This window comes from Ahaetulla prasina, chromosome 8 (genome assembly GCF_028640845.1).
Source record: "Ahaetulla prasina isolate Xishuangbanna chromosome 8, ASM2864084v1, whole genome shotgun sequence".
Classification (NCBI taxonomy): domain Eukaryota; kingdom Metazoa; phylum Chordata; class Lepidosauria; order Squamata; family Colubridae; genus Ahaetulla; species Ahaetulla prasina.
In genome coordinates this window covers 84,963,757-84,975,166 of record NC_080546.1, presented here as the reverse complement: position 1 = coordinate 84,975,166, position 11,410 = coordinate 84,963,757, and the positions used below count along the sequence as shown (strand labels likewise).

General features: G+C 40.5%; 1 pseudogene; it reads left to right on the top strand.

Moving 5' to 3' along the window:
• Positions 1 to 762: 762 nt before the first annotated feature.
• LOC131203510 (serine/threonine-protein phosphatase PGAM5, mitochondrial-like) lies at positions 763 to 1,948 on the top strand (annotated as a pseudogene).
• Positions 1,949 to 11,410: the final 9,462 nt, after the last annotated feature.

Genomic DNA, 11,410 nt, shown 5'->3' with positions numbered 1-11,410 from the left:
TGGAAGTGTCTTGGCGACATTTCGACGTTTCGTCATCTTCAGGCTTCAGCTTCGTGCTTCTGGGAGCAATGTGTGATTGCAGCTGTTTCTTCCTTTTTAACTGCTAGTGGGGTTTGAACTGATTGGGTGGGAGCTTGGCTGTGCTCTGATTGGCTGGGGTTTTTTTTGTGCTCTGATTGGCTGGGAGTGTGTCCTGTTTGGGTGGGGGCTTGGTTGTGCTCAGATTAGTCTGAGTTGCAGGGGGATTTGAGCTGGTGAGCTGCATTGCTGTTGTTTGGCTTCGTGGTCGTGGTCGTGCTACATCTTCATAATGGGTGTCAGTCTGCTGCATGTATGGATTGGAGGGGTTTGAAATGGCTAATGTTGCAGCTGCGGTCTGGCTTCTGGTCCTTGGTTGTGCTTCATGATCAGTGTGGTTTTGGGTCTGCTTTCTGGGTGGATGTGTGGTGGTGACATCCTGTGTGGACCTCAACACTAGCAGTTAAAAAGGAAGAAACAGCTGCAATCACACATTGCTCCCAGAAGCACGAAGCTAAAGCCTGAAGATGACGAATGAGACTTCGTCAAAATGTCGCCAAGACACTTCCAATTTATATATATAGTTAGAATGCAGTATTAGGGTGCCATACCCTGTCCATGGCAGGAAGTCATTGGCCGGGTGGGTGCCTCTCATGCAGTCAGCCACCATGATGTTTTGGCTCATTAACAATCTTGGCCACTGCAGCCTGCAAGTTGACAGGCAGCTTCATCCTCTTCTCCACCATGGTTGCTCCAGAAACAGCCGCTACATCAGCAGGGGGTGGGGAGGCCCTAGAGCCCCTTACATTTTCAACTGTAGTGCCACCACTGGGCCTACTGCTGCTGTCATCGCCCACCATCTTGGCTATGCCCTCTTGGTTGGAACAAGCCGACCAAGGTTGGAGTGGCTACTGGGATAACAACTGGGACAGGAGAGAGATCAACGTGAGGAAGAAAAATGAAGAGAGCAATGAACAGGAGGCGTCCTCTCGCTTAGTCTGCTATAAAGCAAATGTTATCAGGCATATATTCCTCATACATTATTCTCAGCATAATTTGGATGGGCAACAGGATAGGGACGGAGTCTTAACCAAGCTGGGTCTTAAGCAAGCTGAGCTAATCAAGAAGTGACTTGCAAGTCTGGGACCGAAATTTGATAAAATTGTCCATTCCATTTAGATGGCTAAAATCTCAGCTTTTTTAAAAGACAATACACAGGAAAGATATTTAATTGAATGGAAAAAATGGATTGATTATCTACAAAATAGATATCAGATTAAGAAATATCAGATTGCCTTTGAATAATTAGAAAGTTATTTTATGTAATGGGGAGGGGGTTGGGAGATGAAAAGCTTTGGATGTGGTTAATTGGATTGGAAGGGAAAATTTTATTCTATGTTTGGTTTATGTATAACAATACCTTGTGATTGACCCGGGAAGCCGGGGGAAGGAGGGGAAGGGGGTTTTTTGGGAGGGAGGGGGGAAAAAAGGGGGGAAAATGTCTTTGTTTTTTTTTTAAACTCTTTCAATTAAAAAAAAAATTGTCCATTCTTCAGTGGCCAGAGTAATGGAAACAACCGACATGATTAGCAAACATCTTCACAGGGTGACCAAGCTGAGCATGGATCTCCTGTGCGAAGGAGCACCCAAAACTGTGTATTACAAAGATGGTGCGCTGAGGTTGCCTTCCGAAATGGAGCTGATGTCAAACAGGAAGAGGACAGCTACAAAATCTCTGTTTGTCACGCAAAATTATTTGCTTATATTGTCTGCGGAACATTGCAATTCCCTTCAGAAGGTTGGCTTCGAATTTCCCTCAAGAATGGCAGCATCACCCACCTCGTGATCCGCCCCAGTGAGAAGGCAGCCCTGCACTTGCTTGGTGACCACAGGGTTTATCTTCTCACCAGAGAAGATCACCTGCAACTGACTCATGTGAATGGGGTGGATTGTCAACCAAGAGGACAAAAACTACTGCCAAAAAGGGCCAACCCTTTCCCTCAAAAGCTGCAGGCTGCCTCGAGTTTGTTTGCCTCAGACTGTTTATTATATCTTAAGATCTTGCACGAGTAGATCATGCAATATTGACCGTTGAGAGAATTGGAGAAGACCGGCCTCCTTCAAAACAATAATGCTGGTGGCCTCTCACCAAAACATATTCAAGGATTTATTTATTTATTTTTGGATCTTTTGTATTTTGGGAGGAAAAAAGACAGAAATACTGCGAAGTCCAGCAAAGTCCAGCTGGGTACTAAAGTCAGTATAAAGCCAAAAGCCACCAAATCCAGTAATTCTGAAGATGAGAGAGATAAAATCTTAAACGTAGCTCTTTCTCTTATTGTGCAGCTCCGATTTCATATACTGAAAATATACTTTAAAAAACATGAGAAGGGGCATCTGTATTTAAGACAGTTTCATCCAAAGTAATGCCTGAAGAAAAGCAAACAATTGTCTTCTCTTTTCAAACCCTGTCTAGTTACTTGGTTTTTTTATTTGAGATTTTTGCTACAAAGGTATATTCCTAAAAATAAATAAACAAACCCCCAAATAGGAGCCTTTCTTAGCTTTCTTGGCCGTTAATAATTGTTACAATTTATGACTTTGATCCCATTAAAGCACCATCCAATTAGAAGTAAAAAATAAGCTATTCTGTTTCTCTAGCATGCAGAGATCCTTCTGTACTTACTTCTTAGAGCAAAATAAACTTTTCATAAGGGGGGGAGCGGGAGCTGAACCCTCAGCCAGTAACTGCCACTTCTAGGCAGATTCCATGCTTCTCGTGAACCTTGTTATCTTGCTGTGTGTGGGATTTCAGAAATGGAATAGCAAGATATCGGGGTTATTCTGTGGTCAGAGAAGACACTGGTGGATCTTTGTCATTCGGCGCGGAACGTATAAGTTATTTCTATTTTTCTTTGATTATCTATGAAAACAAAAATTGAATTGGTTTTCATTCGAGGCGGCAGTATTGCAGGCTAACTCTGCCCACCGTCTGGAGTTCGATCCTGATGGGGCTTAAGCAGGGGTGGGCTTCAAAAAATTTAGCAAGGGATTCTCTGCCCAGTTGATGGGTGGGCGTGGCCATGGTGGGTGTGGCCTAGTCAGCCTCCTGCACCACAGCAGGTGTGTGTGTGTGTGTGTGTGTGTGTGTGTGTGTGTGTGTGTGTGTGTTGGTTTTGCCCTGCCTGGGCTCCGGAGGTTTTCCTCGAGCTTCCAAGAGGGCAAAAACGGCCTCCCCAGCCTCCCCAGGCTCCGGCCTTCCCGAACTTCTGGTAGGCCCGTTTCTCACCATCTCTGAGCCTCCACACACACCCTACACTTACCTGCATCCAAAATGAGCTGTGTGGGGACTCCTGGGAGGGGAGGGGTAGGATGTGCAGGGCCAGCTAAGAGTGGGATCTGGGGGTTCTCTGAACTGCACAGAATCGTAGTTAGAATAGAATAGAATAGAATTTTATTGGCCAAGTGTGATTGGACACACAAGGAATTTGTCTTGGTGCATATGCTCTCAGTGTACATAAAAGAAAAGATATGTTCATCAAGGTACAACATTTACAACACAATTGATGGTCAGTATATCAACATAAATCATAAGGATTGCCAGCAAAAAAGTTACAGTCATACAGTCATAAGTGGAAAGAGATTGGTGATGGGAACGATGAGAAGATTAATAGTAGTGCAGATTCAGTAAATAGTTTGACAGTGTTGATGGAATTATTTGTTTAGCAGAGTGATGGCCTTTGGGAAAAAACTGTTCTTGTGTCTAGTTGTTCTGGTGTGCAGTGCTTTACAGGGTCGTTTTGAGGGTAGGAGTTGAAACAGTTTATATCCAGGATGTGAGGGGTCTATAAATGTTTTTAAATATTTATTTAAATAAATAAAAGGGGTCTGTAAATATTTTCACATTTCAGATGCGAGCCAGCCAGCTGAACTTCAAATTTAACACTTAATGATAATCATAGGGAACAAATAACAATCAGGAAACAATATCAATATAAATCATAAGGATTGCCAGCAAAAAAGTTACAGTCATACAGTCATAAGTGGAAAGAGATTGGTGATGGGAACGATGAGAAGATTAATAGTAGTGCAGATTCAGTAAATAGTTTGACAGTGTTGATGGAATTATTTGTTTAGCAGAGTGATGGCCTTCGGGAAAAAACTGTTCTTGTGTCTAGTTGTTCTGGTGTGCAGTGCTCTATAGCATCGTTTTGAGGGTAGGAGTTGAAACAGTTTACGTCCAGGATGCAAGGGGTCTGTAAATATTTTCACGGCTCTCTAGAGTTTGAGTTAGAGATTCTCCCGAACCCCTGTGAATCCCCAGCAGCCTACCCCTGGGCTTAAGGTTGACTTCGCTTTTTAGTCAGTAAAATGAGGATCCAGATTGTTGGAGGATATATGCTGACTCTCTAAACTGCTTAAAAAAGAGCTGTAAAGCAGGATATATATCTAAGTGCTATGGCTATTTAGGCTAATTGCCTCTGCCAAATCCCAGTGCTCTTTCCAACATCCAGGTTCAAAAAAGTTAGAGTTGAAAATAGCCACTATATGCCATTCTAACCACTTAAGCCTCCTTTGAAAAGATAGAACCAGAAAGTCCCCAAATAGTAAATCCCATTTTATTCAAAAGTTGTATAAACCCACCTGGGTTTATACTCCCTCTGAATAAAAGGTTATTATTCTAATTCCTAGATCTTGAAACCACCAATCCACAGAATTTTCAATTTTTTTGGTCCATATCCAACTAATTACTGTCTCAAAGCACCTAGCCAACATCTACTTAGCTTGACCTCATTCTGAGGAGAATGTGCAATCATTAGCATATAGATGGCAGCACATCCAATGGCTTCATAATGACTAAGGATAAGCACCTTTTCAAGAAGAAGCACATTAGGCACGAAAGTGTGTAGTAAGAAGTTGCCAGATTGCTCTCTGGGAATCCTTAATTCTTGCCCTATTACTTCTGATTATGAGATCGCTCCAAGAGGATTACCCGGTTAATGATATCAAAGGCTAATCAAAGAAAGCTGGTCTACTGGGAGAATCCCAATTCACTGCCAAGATGAAGTCTTGACTCCAGACTGAAATAAGTCTATTTGACAATTCCTTCCTTCCTTCCTTCCTTCCTTCCTTCCTTCCTTCCTTCCTTCCTTCCTTCCTTCCTGCCTTCCTGCCTTCCTGCCTTCCTGCCTTCCTGCCTTCCTTCCTGCCTTCCTTCCTCCAACTTGATTTTTTTGGTCATCCATTCCTGAGGTAAAACTCTGGGCAACTTACAATTCAAAGAACTAAGAATCAAAAAATTAAAACTAAAATGAAATATAATCTTCAAGAATGTAACATAGCCTCCTTTAAAAAAAGAAAAGAAAAGCAACAATAAAAAAGATAACAAAAATAACCAAAGCAACAATAATAAATCATTATCGTTTACATTAAATAATAATAAAAGTAACTGAGGCTAACCCAACACATATTTCATTTAAGAGTGTTACATTTTACACAGCCTCATTTCATGGTCTGGACAAATATGTAAAAGAAGATTAAAATGTGGATTTCTAGGTGCTTGTTGAGCTTAGTTGTTTTCTTAGAAGACATTTCTCTATTCAACAAGGAACATGATCAGTGCTACAGCCTAGAAGGGAGAGTGGTTTGCAGAGGTTAAGGTGGTGGAAGAGGAAGTGGAGAAGGAAGACAAGGAGGAGGAAGGAGGAGGAGAATGAGTATGAGAAGAAGAAGAAGAAGAAGAAGAAGAAGAAGAAGAAGAAGAAGAAGAAGAAGAAGAAGAAGAAGAAGAAGAAGAAGAAGAAGAAGAAGAAGAAGAAGAAGAAGAAGAAGAAGAGGAGGAGGAGGAGGAGAAGAGGGGGAGAAAGAGGAAGAGGAGGAAGAGGAGGAGAAGAAGAAGAGGAGGAGGAGGAGGAGGAGGAGGAGGAGGAGGAGGAGGAGGAGGAGGAAGAAGAAGAAGAAGAAGAAGAAGAAGAAGAAGAAGAAGAAGAAGAGGAGGAGGAGGAGGAGGAGGAGGAGGAGGAGGAGGAGGAGGAGGAGGAGGAGGAGGAGGAGGAGGAGGAGGAGGAGGAGGAGGAGGATTGTCAGGTTTTCAATGTTCTCTGAGTTTGGTTGTTTTCCTACAGATGGTTTCACTATCCATCTAGGCATCAACATCCGTTCAATTGAGTGTTGGCGTTGTTCCCTGTTTATGTACCATAGTTTATTCAGATGCACACTTTTGACTTCTTTTTGTAAACCCAAATCACTGAATTTTAGTCTCAGAAGACAGCCTCACATCATGACACCGTAATGCGTTTGAGCCAAAAGCTTTATAGCTTAGCTCCCACACAACAGGGTGCAGTGTTTAGCATTGTTTAAAATCTGTCCCAAGCTATTCTTGGAAAGCCGTCTCCCACCTCCAGCTCTGTGTTCAGTGACATACAACACAACATATTTTATACTTCAGCATCATCCTTTATAGGGTGTTATTTTTTTTTCCTTCTTCCCCTGCTTAGTGAGAATGTTGTTTTGCAATTAGTGAATGTAAAGGAAATTAGCTGTTTGTGTTACAATGAACAGTTTACTGTCATTGGAAACCAAAATAATTCTGCCAAAGTGTTAAAAAAAAACAACAACTCACAGTCAAGAACAGAATGATTCTGATAAAGCGGGGGTGGGGGGACTTGAACCTGCCGTCAGGGTTCCAAGGAACACCCCCAACGAAATAAAGCTCTGAGGCTTGAGGTTCTTCAAAGTTCCAATTTATTAGAGATGTCATGTTGGCACAGCTGGGAAAACCCGAAACTGAAAGTTTCCAGGTTTTCCACACCCAATTGACAGTTCACAGCCCTGCTCCACACCCACAAGTTCATCACATTGTCCAATCAACTCTTCACACTCAACTGGATATAATCTTCAGGCAGTCTACATCAGACGCAGGCAAAAGTCCTTGAATACAGAATGTTGTTATGACTAACTTTCTACCGCTCCAACAACAACCCCCTCCCAACTTCCCCAGCTAAAATATGTGGCAGTTAAGAAGCAAAAAGCAAATTGCCTTCCAAAACTGACATCTGCCATGTTGAAGAATCTAAGATTGCAGAAGTTTTTCCTATTGGGGATCATATCTGAAATTTATAATAGAGAATTGAGATATTTGATTGTGAATGTAGTATCAGCAGCTAGGATTGTGTTTGCTAAGAATTGGAAAAGTGAGAAATTACCATTGCAAGATGAAATTATTAAGAAAATAATGGAATGCGCAGAAATGAGTAGATTGACATTTGAAATTAGAGAACAGGAAGATAAACAATATTATAAGATATGGGATTTATTTTATCAATGGCTAGAAGGGAAAATATGTTAAAAAAGATTTGACAGAGGTTTTTATAGGGAAAGAATTGTTGAATGATGCAATTGATTGAAGATGATGGAATAAATGATGTAATAAGATAAAATATTAATTTAGAATAATTTACATGAAATAAGAGAATAAAATACTATAGTTAATTAAAGGATTGATTGAGTAAAACATTTGGATAGATATTAGATTGACAAAATGTAAGATTAGATAAATTAATGATATGTATATGTTGAAATTGCACAAAAGATTTGTAATCAACCTACCGACACGCTGTATTTGGATTGAAGATGTTTTTATGTTTGTTTGTATTAAAAAATACCAAAAAAATTAAAAATAATAATAATCTAAGATTGGAGACTGTTGAACTAAGGTGAACAGCAATGGCGAATGAGTTGAAAATACAGGTGTTCCCCTCCGCCTACAACCATAACCGAGCCCAAAATTTATGTTGTTAAGTGAGACACATTTCTCTCCCTTTTACGACCTTTCTTGCCACTGTTGTTAAGTGAATCATTGCAGTTGTAAGGTTAGTAGCATGGTTGTTAAGTGAATCCTGGCTTCCCAGTTGCCTTTCTTTAACTGAACGTCGCGAAAGGAGATCACGTGACTCCCCCACCCCACCCCCCGGAGACTGCAACCATCAAAAATGTGAACCGGTTGCTTAGCGTTTGAATTTTGATCACGTGACCATGGGGATTCCACAATGGTTGTAAGTGTGAAAAATGGTCATACACCACTTTTTTCAGGGCCTTGCAACTTTAAACGGTTATTAAATGAACTGTTGTGAGTTGAAGCCAACTTGTGTGGGACATAAAACATGAATACATTGGGAGAAGCACATGAAACCCTACTATTTTGCCCAGGAATTATGAGTTGTGGATTGTGCACATACATTTTAGGGTGCTGTCAGCTAAATTTACCCATTAAAAGGCACAGTGGGAAAGTTGGAGAACTTTGGATCCCTCAGAGTTAAAACCTTTCCTATCCTGACCATCTACGTAATGGATCTTCTTCTCCTTGCCCACATCAGAAGTCTCTCATGAATAGAATAGAACAGAACAGAACAGAATAGAGTAGAGTAGAGAGTAGAGTAGAGTAGAGTAGAGTAGGGTAGGGTAGGGTAGGGTAGGGTAGGGTAGAGTAGAGTAGAGTAGAATAGAATAGAATAGAATAGAATAGAGTAGGGTAGAGTAGAGTAGAGTAGAGTAGAGTAGAGTAGAGTAGAGTAGAGTAGGGTAGGGTAGGGTAGGGTAGGGTAGGGTAGGGTAGAAGATAAGAGAAGAAAAGAAAAGAAAAGAGAATGCAGAATAGAATAGAATAGAATAGAATAGAATAGAATAGAATAGAATAGAATAGAATAGAATAGAATAGAATAGAATAGAATAGAATAGAGCAGAGCAGAGCAGAGCAGAGCAGAGCAGAGCAGAACAGAACAGAATAGAATTCTTTATTGGCCAAGTGTGATTGGAAACACAAGGAATTTGTCTTTGGTGCATATTCTCTCAGTGTACATAAAATATATATTTGTCAAGAATCATAAGATACAACACTTAGTGATAGTCATAGGATACTAATAGGCAATCAAATCATACTAGGAAACAATAAAAACAATGTAAGTTGTGAAGACACAAGTAACATGGATATAGCCAAAAGTGGGAAGAAATAAGTACTAGTACTAATACAGTCTTAGTAGTTAATTTGACAGTGTTGTGGGAATTACCGTTTTCCCCAAAATAAGACATCCCCATGACAATAAGGCCAAGCGCTTATTTCAAGGTTCAAAAAAATATAAGACAGGGTCTTATTTTCATGGAAACATGGTAGTTGTTTAGCAGAAACAACTGTTCTTGTATCTAATTGTTCTGACGTGCAGTGCTCTATAGCGTCATTTTGAGGGTAGGAGTTGAAACAGTTTATGTCCAGGATGTGAGGGGTCTGTAAATATTTTCACAGCCCTCTTTTTGACTCATGCAGTATACAGGTCCTCAGTGGAAGGCAGGTTGGTAGCCATGGTTTTTTTTTTGCAGTTCTAATTATCCTCTGAAATCTGTGTCTGTCTTGTCGCGTTGCAGAGCCAAACAAGACAGTTATAGAGGTGCAGATGACAGACTCAATAATTCAGAAATTATCTGTATGAGAGATAAAGCTATGCTATTCATAATGAAAACCATCATTAGTTTGATCTGAGAAATTAGAACTTCTTGTCAACCCTGAAGCTGACCTGAAGCCATCTTGGAGCTTCAGTGTTGCCACTGAAGGAGGTCCCAGCTGAGGGATAGGGAGGAGGGAAGTGAGATTGTTAAGACTTCATAGCCAAAAGTCTTGGGAACCAAGGACATTGTCACACCTGGTTGAAGGAAGGAGGAGTGATGTCACCCGGCAACCAGACGGAACCGTGATTGGACCATGTGACTGATTTTTTTGAGGAAAAAACTTTTACTTTTACTTTTAATTACGTGAAAACCGCAGGAATGCTCAGTGTCAGTGTCGGCAGCAGGCAGTCTCGTAAAAGTTAACAGATGATCCCGTAAAAGTTAACAGATGATCGCTATAAGGTGATCCTATATCTTATAGGGCAATAATTAATCGTTGGCAAATCTATAGGCTATAAATTTTCTCATTCCTTTAAAGATTTAAACTATTGGTGTCGTGCATCTTTTCCGCATCCCTCCTTCTCTCTCTCTTTATAGTTAATACTGTACATTAATTATACTAATAAGGCTTCAGGCTGAGAATATCTTCTAAACAGCTTACATAGGACTGCGCCATAAATTAAAAATAGCATGTATGGTTAGCAGTCATAACATTAGGAGTAATTGTAATCACAGAGTAGTACTTTTTATTGCAACTGTTGCTAATAAGACTAGGGCTGTCCCAATTTATTTATTTCATCCGTCCATCTTGTTAATTTCATGTTTTTGTACTTCTATGGTTTGTGTTTATTGCTTTATTTCTTCATTATTGCTATGTTTATATTATTATTATTATTATTATTATTATTATTATTATTATTATTATTATTATTATTATTATTATTATTATTATTATTATTATTATTATTATTACGTGTGTAACTCCCCATGCTCCCCCTGCTTTTGGCACACAATGGCAAAAACTTCACCATCACTGTTCTAGGATGAAGTTAGTGGGTGCTACAGAATAGAATAGAATAGAATAGAATAGAATAGAATTTTTATTGGCCAAGAGTGATTGGACACACAAGGAATTTGTCTTGGTGCATATGCTCTCAGTGTACATAAAAGAAAAGATACCTTCATCAAGGAACAACACTTAATGATAGTCATAGGCTACAAGTATTGGCTAGCGATCTGAACTGCTTGCGATTGCCTTGAGGACGGAGGCATTAAAGCGGAGACTCCTCCTCTATTAAGTTTATCACGCCTGAAGCCAGATTAGGCTAGCGATTGGGAGTGATTGCAGCTGGCTTGAGAGGGAGACATCAGAGCAAAGATCTCTCTCTTTTTTAATTCATCGCGCCTGAAGTCGAATTTGGCTAGCGATTTGAAGAGCCTGCAACTGGCTTGTGGAGTCAACCATTGGAGCACGATTCTTCGACTCGCAAGTATACTTCCCATATTTCCGATGGTCTTAGGCGACCCCTGGCAAATCGTCATTCGACCCCCAACAGGGTCACGACCCACAGGTTGAGAACCACTGCCCCAGACCCTTTTTATTACATGATGCCATATCTTATTAGTCTGGTATTCGGGTTTCCTGTATTTCTGCATTAGCGCCTTAATTGGCAGGAATTAACTACAAATATATTTTAGATGAGCCTTCTCAAAATATTGGATACTCTCTGCTAGTTACACACACACACATACACATACACACACACACACACACAATCAGATTTGATCTTGAATGATTGCTCACCTGTTACTTCTTGTCTTGCCCTTGGTTGATTTTGGAGACTGGCTGGCTCCAGTAGTGGGATTCCAATAATTTAACAACCAGTTCTCTGCCCTAATGACCAGCTGGGTGGGTGTGGCCATGTTGGGCATGGCAACGGGGTATGACAGGCCT